Raw genomic sequence first — 5,990 nt, 5'->3', positions numbered from 1 at the left:
ACCCGCCTCAGCCTCCCAAAGTGCTGGGATTACAGGCATGAGCCACCGCGCCTGGCCTTTTTTTTTTTTCTTTCTGACAAGGAGTCTCGCTCTGTCGCCCAGGCTGGAGTGTAGTGGTGCGATCTCAGCTCACTGAAACCTGTACCTCCTGGGTTCAAGCAATTCTCCTGTCTCAGCCTCTTGAGTAGCTGGGATTACAGGCGCACGCCACCATGCCTGGCTAATTTTTGTATTTTTAGTAGAGATGGGGTTTTGCCACGTTGGCCAGGTTGCTCTCGAACTCCTGACCTCAGCTGATCTGCCTGCCTTGGCCTCCCAAAGCGCTGGGATTACAGGTGTAAGCCACTGTACCCGACCACCCGCCCCGTGTCTACTAAAAATACATAAATTAGCTGAGCATGGTGGTGCGTGCCTGTAACCCCAGCTACTTGGGAGGCTGAGGCAGGAGATTCGTTTGAACCTAGGGGGTAGAGGTTGCAGTGTGCTGAGATTGTGCCACTGTACTCCTTCCTAGGTAACAGAGTGAGACTCTGGCTCAAAAAAAAAAAAAAAAAAAAAAAAAGACACATACATTCAGATAAATGCTCATTATCCTGTTAATTATCCCCAAAGAGGAAACAACCTAGAGATCACCATGAGTTTTTACACACTGCTACATTGTTTTGATGGCAGCAAAATATTGCACTAAGTATAGCATACATGACTTAACAAGTCCCCTGAACATGCAGCACTTAGCACAGTGTATGTACACACTTTGTGTATGCTCAGTCAATGCCACAGCACCTATTATTATTCTCATGTTGCAGAAGAGAGAACAGCTGCTTTCCTCCCTTATCATGGGACCGGGAGGCACTGTTTCCAGTTTTTCTGCTAATACACACAGTCTGGTGGGAGACATATTAAACTGTGTGTTTATATATATAACATATATATGTGTATACCTGTATTATTTATACATACATGCATATGCAAATATATACATATATATTTTTTAAAGACAAGGTCTCGCTATGTTGGCCAGGCTGGTCTCAAACTCCTGGGCTCAAAGGATCCTCCTGCTTTGCCTCCCAAAGTGCTGGGATTACAGGTGTGAGCCACTGCACCTGGCCCTTGAAACTGTATATTCTGCATATATGAATATACTGTAGGGGAAACTCCAAGGATTGGAATTTGGGGTAAAGGGCATGTGCCTTTTAAAATAACGTTAGTTTTATAATAAAAAATAACTCAAAATATCCTATTGTTTCCTGCATCTCCTCTGGCAAACAGAACTGTCTATCTGCACACACTTTCCAAGGCACCTGGGTAGGAATGGAAACCCCGCACTAGGCTTCAGTAGCCTCCAGTGCCCAGCCAGAGTAAGAAGGGGTTTTCCTGGGCCATGAGTTCCTCTGCCCCTCTCAACTCCAAGAGAAAGAGCACTGACACTTCAGTCTCCACCTTTGTAAAATGAGGACGCACCCTACATCGTGAAGATTAAATAGGATAATACACGAGAACACTGCCGGCCAGGGAAGGGTGAGAACAGGGAGTGGCGAGTAAACCTTACGTGTATCTTGCCCTTGACGAAGGTGGTGATATCTTCCTCACTGTCGAAGATGGACAGTGTCTGGAGCAAGTTATTTTCCAGCCATTCCCAGTGTTTTGTGATCTCTTTGCGGGAAGAACCTAGAAGAGGTTGGTGAAGTAAAAGAAAAATCACAAATTCACCGGGTCCTAAACACACATTCAAAGAAGCGAGATGAAAGTGGGCAACCTAATTAGCTAAATCCAAGTGACGAGAATCTTCAAGCTGCTTCCTCCTTTCCCTCTTAAACAGATGAACATGTGCATGAAGAAAGTAATAAATGGTCCTGGTAAAAAACAAAAAATTAAACGTCCAGGCTGAATCACAGTTGTGTCAGTGAACATTTCTACCTGTCCCTGAAGCCAACAGGGAGAGTCACTAAGTCTCCTATGTGTCCTAGAAACAGTCTATGTGCCTGCAAGCTTGCTAACTTATACTTTCCCTCAAGTTGAAAGAACTTAATGTGGCCTTTGCTATGTATGTGACTAATCAGACACAGCCATACTTTGTATAAATGAGTCCAGCTCTTTTCTGAGAATCTAGGTATCCACAGATAGCAGCTGGAGCTTCCTACAAGACTCCAGGTCCCTGGCTAGCTAGGCTCCTGCTGGGCAGACAAGTAGCTACTGTCCCTCTCTTCAGTTGCTCCTGGCCACCTTCTTACCTAGTGTCTGCCCCACCTAGGAGGGAGGGGGGGGTCTCTGTCCTCCATAGGCCCAATGGAACTTTTTAAAAATGTAGAGAAAATCTGGGTGCTGTGGCTCATGCCTGTAATCCCAGCACTTTGGGAGGCTGAGGCAGGAGGATCATTTGAGCCCAGGAGTTCGAGACCAGCCTGGGCAGCATGGCTAAACCAAAAATACAAAAAAAAATTAGCTGGGCATAGTGGCACGTGTCTGTGGTCCCATCCACTCACGATGCTGAGGTGGGAGGATTGTTTGAGCCTGGGAGGCGGAGGCTGCAGTACAGCCTGAGTGACAAAGTGAGATCTCGTCTCAAAAAAAAACAACACACAACACAAAAATGTAGAGAAGGCAGCACGATGCCACTTTTAAAGGCCGGAAGAACTGTTTGCTCCCATCAAAGAATCGGGGAAGAAGCCCCAAGGGGAAGCGCAAAGAGATGAGGGGAGATCTCTGCCGAGCCTGGCTCCCCCATCCCCAGCACCCGTTTCTGGGGTTTTGCCTCTGCTGAACGAACGCAAGGACGAGGAGTGAATGACACCCTGAATCGTTCTCAGCTGCCCGGAGGTGGGACAGGAGGCCCATCCACCAGGCACGCCGAGAGCCTCAGCCAAGACACAGCGGATTCTCGTTTTTCGGGTGGTTAGATTCTGTAAGGTGGCCGCGAACAGTGAGTTAGCGAATCCTGAACCAGTACTCCGGGGGAATACAGGGTTAGGTTCCTCGAGCCTCTAATCACACTTTTCTCAACTGACCGATACGTAACTGTTTACACGTGTTTCTGTTTAAAGAGGCCTTATTAATACGTGCCCCTGATTGACTGGTACTGAGCTCATGGCCAGCAGCACTGTCCCTCACGCCTGAACAAAGCTGCTGTAACGCACAAGGCACGACGCAGGCTTCCTGCTCTTACGGACAAGAGCGCCTCGGTGCTATGCTCGGGAGACATTTTAAACAGCCAAGTCAATAGCAATGAGCACAAACATGGGAAAACACGGCACTGCAGAGACCGTGACCGAGACACACGCGTGCGGTGTGACAGCTGAATCAAGAAGGCAGAGTGTGTCACCCTGTTCTGCCTCCGCCGGGGACATGGGCATCAGGTGACTCAAATTTTTCACTGCTTTGAATGTACACATGTCCATGTCTCCAAATGACCACAAAATCACTGGAAGTATTGATTTGGGGATTGCAAATACATTTTATTGAGTAGGCCAATTTGCAAATATGGAGTCTTTGAATGAGGCCAGCTATATCTACCTTGAGAAAAGGTGGCATGAGAACGTGGACATTGGCTAGCCCCATGCTTGCACCCCCAGAGGTACGCGGGGCTCCATGGGGCTGTCCTCTCCTACTCTGTCCCCATGACCAGTGGAGCTGCCTTTTTAAGATGGAAGCGAAGCCGCCTCCACTTCCCTCTTGCAGCCTCGGACTGTGCTGTCAGCAGGGAACACGCCCAGGCATGTGGGCTCCACACCCCTTCCTCTTGGCAACGGCTCTTCCAGGGCAGGCCCTGCCCAGCACCCCTCACCACTCAGGGCACCTACCACACGCCACTGTCCAGTAGACCTGGGAGTCCTGGGTCTGGTGCAGGATGCGGTAAGGGGCCACGCGGGCACTGGAGTCCAGCACCACGTCCAGGGTGCCCACGAGAAGACCTGGGAACAGGGCAGACAGACATGGTGGGTGAGGGGAGGGCCGGACTGAGGCCCCTGAAGGCTGAGTCTGGCCGGAGGCAGAAACGATGGTGGCGCTACCCAAAGGGTCCAGCCCAACGAGGGAAACGTCCTGAATTATCCCCGCGGTGAAAGGCCTTCAGCCAGCGTCTGATCCCAAACAAAAAAATCCCCTTCTGCTTCTTCCTGGAAGCATCTGCTGCTTCTCCTGACTCAGAAACGCTTGCAGGCGGAGGCAGAGGCACGTTTCATGGGGTCAGAGCTTAAACAATTCTGGGAAGCCCTCTTTAAGTACACCAAAGTAGACTACAAAACAAGTATTGCTTTAGACTGCGTTACACATTAAAGCTAAAAAAGAACAATATCACAAATATCACAAAATCCAGAAAGCCAACACGATGGTTGACTGCCAGACACACCTCCAGAAATGAGACTTTCAGACGTGTCTGGTCGTGTACTCATCGCTTCTTCACAGGACAATGATTCTGCAACATTATTTTCCGTGTCAAGAACAGAAAGATGATGTCTTCCCTTTGCCACGGCCCACTGATTTTTATTACCGGCCGTTTAAGGAAGTTTCTTTTAGCCTCAAAACTCATAACTGAAGATGTCAATTCTTAGAATTCTGAAATTTAGGAAAATACTGATAAAAGTGTTTTCATTTCTGAACTGAAACACTTTACGGCATTTCAAGTTTTTCCTCTCCTCACATACACCCATTTGATAGATGACACACATTAACCAGTTTGTGGCAATGCTATCTTTGTTTTTAGATTTTATTTTTTTGGTAATGCTATCTTTGTTAGTGCCACTATTTGCAGTGACAAACCAGCAGGAAATACAGTTTTTTTACCGTCGTTTGAGTCACTAATTGAATTATCAAGCAATCTAAAAACCTGTTCATTGTTATTTGAAATTTTTTCTTCCTTTTAACTAAGTGCTGCTTTTGACATGATCTGAAAATATTTTGTTACCAGTTTTCCTGTTGATGTCAGAACCATTTTTATTGCTATTACTCAATTTTAACACTTTTGCTTCACAGTTCATTAATATTTTTTTGAGATAGAGTCTCGCTCTGTCGCCCAAGCTGGAATGCAATGGCGCCATCTCAGCTCACTGCAACCTCCACCTCCTGGGTTCAAGCGATTCTCCTGTCTTACCCTCCTGAGTAGCTGGGATTACAGGCGCATGCCACCATGCCCGGCTAAATTTTGTATTTTTAGTAGAGACGGGGTTTCGCTATGTTGGCCAAGCTAGCTATTCAGATTCTTTAATGAAAAGTCTAGGTTGGCATGTTTTTAATAGATGGCTTGAATAAAACCAAATCACCGTCCGCTCCTCTTCAGGGAGGACAGTACTCGGAGGCCACAACGCCCATGATGGCACAAGGAAGGCCCTGTCAGAGGGCACAGCAGGACACACCAAACCCAGCAGTGGGGAGAGGGTTCAAAGAATGGTCCCAGGGGACACGGAGAGTGAGGTGGAAAGGAGAAGAGCCCGCAGGAAGGAGGTGTACTGAGGCCGGGCTGCACCTGCACCCGCCCGTCCAATGAGATGACCTGCGGAAGCCTGCCGAGCACAGCACGAGTGCTCCAAGTACACCGGCGAGTACGACACACGGGCACGCTGGCGGAAGGAAAGATGCCGGTCCCTTGCCTTCTTCAACGGGCTTGCAGTAGCTTTGAGGTTGGCCACAAGGGCTGCCAACCAACTCCCACTGAACAGCTGGATCTAGGAGGCGGGTCCAGCACAGGAGCCCGAGATCCTCGAGGCCCACTGGGAGGGAGCCTGAAGCTGAAGGGAACACTGAGTGTTCCTGGGAACAGAACAGTGTCTTCCATGTGAAGAAGCGTGGCCCAGGAGAAGCCTCCGTCTGCATCTGGCTATTAGCTGCTAACACTGAAAATCAGGATGATTCACAGAAAAAGGTCTTGAGAAACTGGACGACCTGGCAACACTGGGACCGCATTCCTGCAGGGCAACGATCGGTGCCCCAAGAGCCGGGCTCCTGCAGTGCGGGCCGCGGGCCCTGGAGCACGAGGGGCCCGGGACAACCCCTGCGGA

The 5,990-nt window shown here is 48.9% G+C and overlaps 1 protein-coding gene across 2 annotated transcripts in view; it reads right to left on the bottom strand.

Annotated features, from left to right (window-relative positions):
• Window positions 1-3,902, bottom strand: part of TBC1D9B (TBC1 domain family, member 9B (with GRAM domain)) — a 39,368-nt gene extending 35,466 nt beyond the window's left edge. For both annotated transcript variants that reach the window (XM_011976857.1, XM_011976858.1), the window contains exons 1-2: window positions 3,798-3,902; window positions 1,550-1,668 (exon numbers count right to left, since the gene is read on the bottom strand). The gene's annotated coding sequence lies outside the window, so the exon portion shown is untranslated. The remainder of the gene's footprint in view (window positions 1-1,549; window positions 1,669-3,797) is intronic.
• Between the last annotated feature and the right edge of the window lie 2,088 nt (window positions 3,903-5,990).

The sequence above is a fragment of the Mandrillus leucophaeus genome, unplaced genomic scaffold (genome assembly GCF_000951045.1).
Source record: "Mandrillus leucophaeus isolate KB7577 unplaced genomic scaffold, Mleu.le_1.0 Scaffold170, whole genome shotgun sequence".
In the NCBI taxonomy this organism is placed as follows: Eukaryota; Metazoa; Chordata; class Mammalia; order Primates; family Cercopithecidae; genus Mandrillus; species Mandrillus leucophaeus.
Note: the sequence above shows the minus strand (reverse complement) of the source record. Positions and strands in the feature narration are given on the sequence as shown.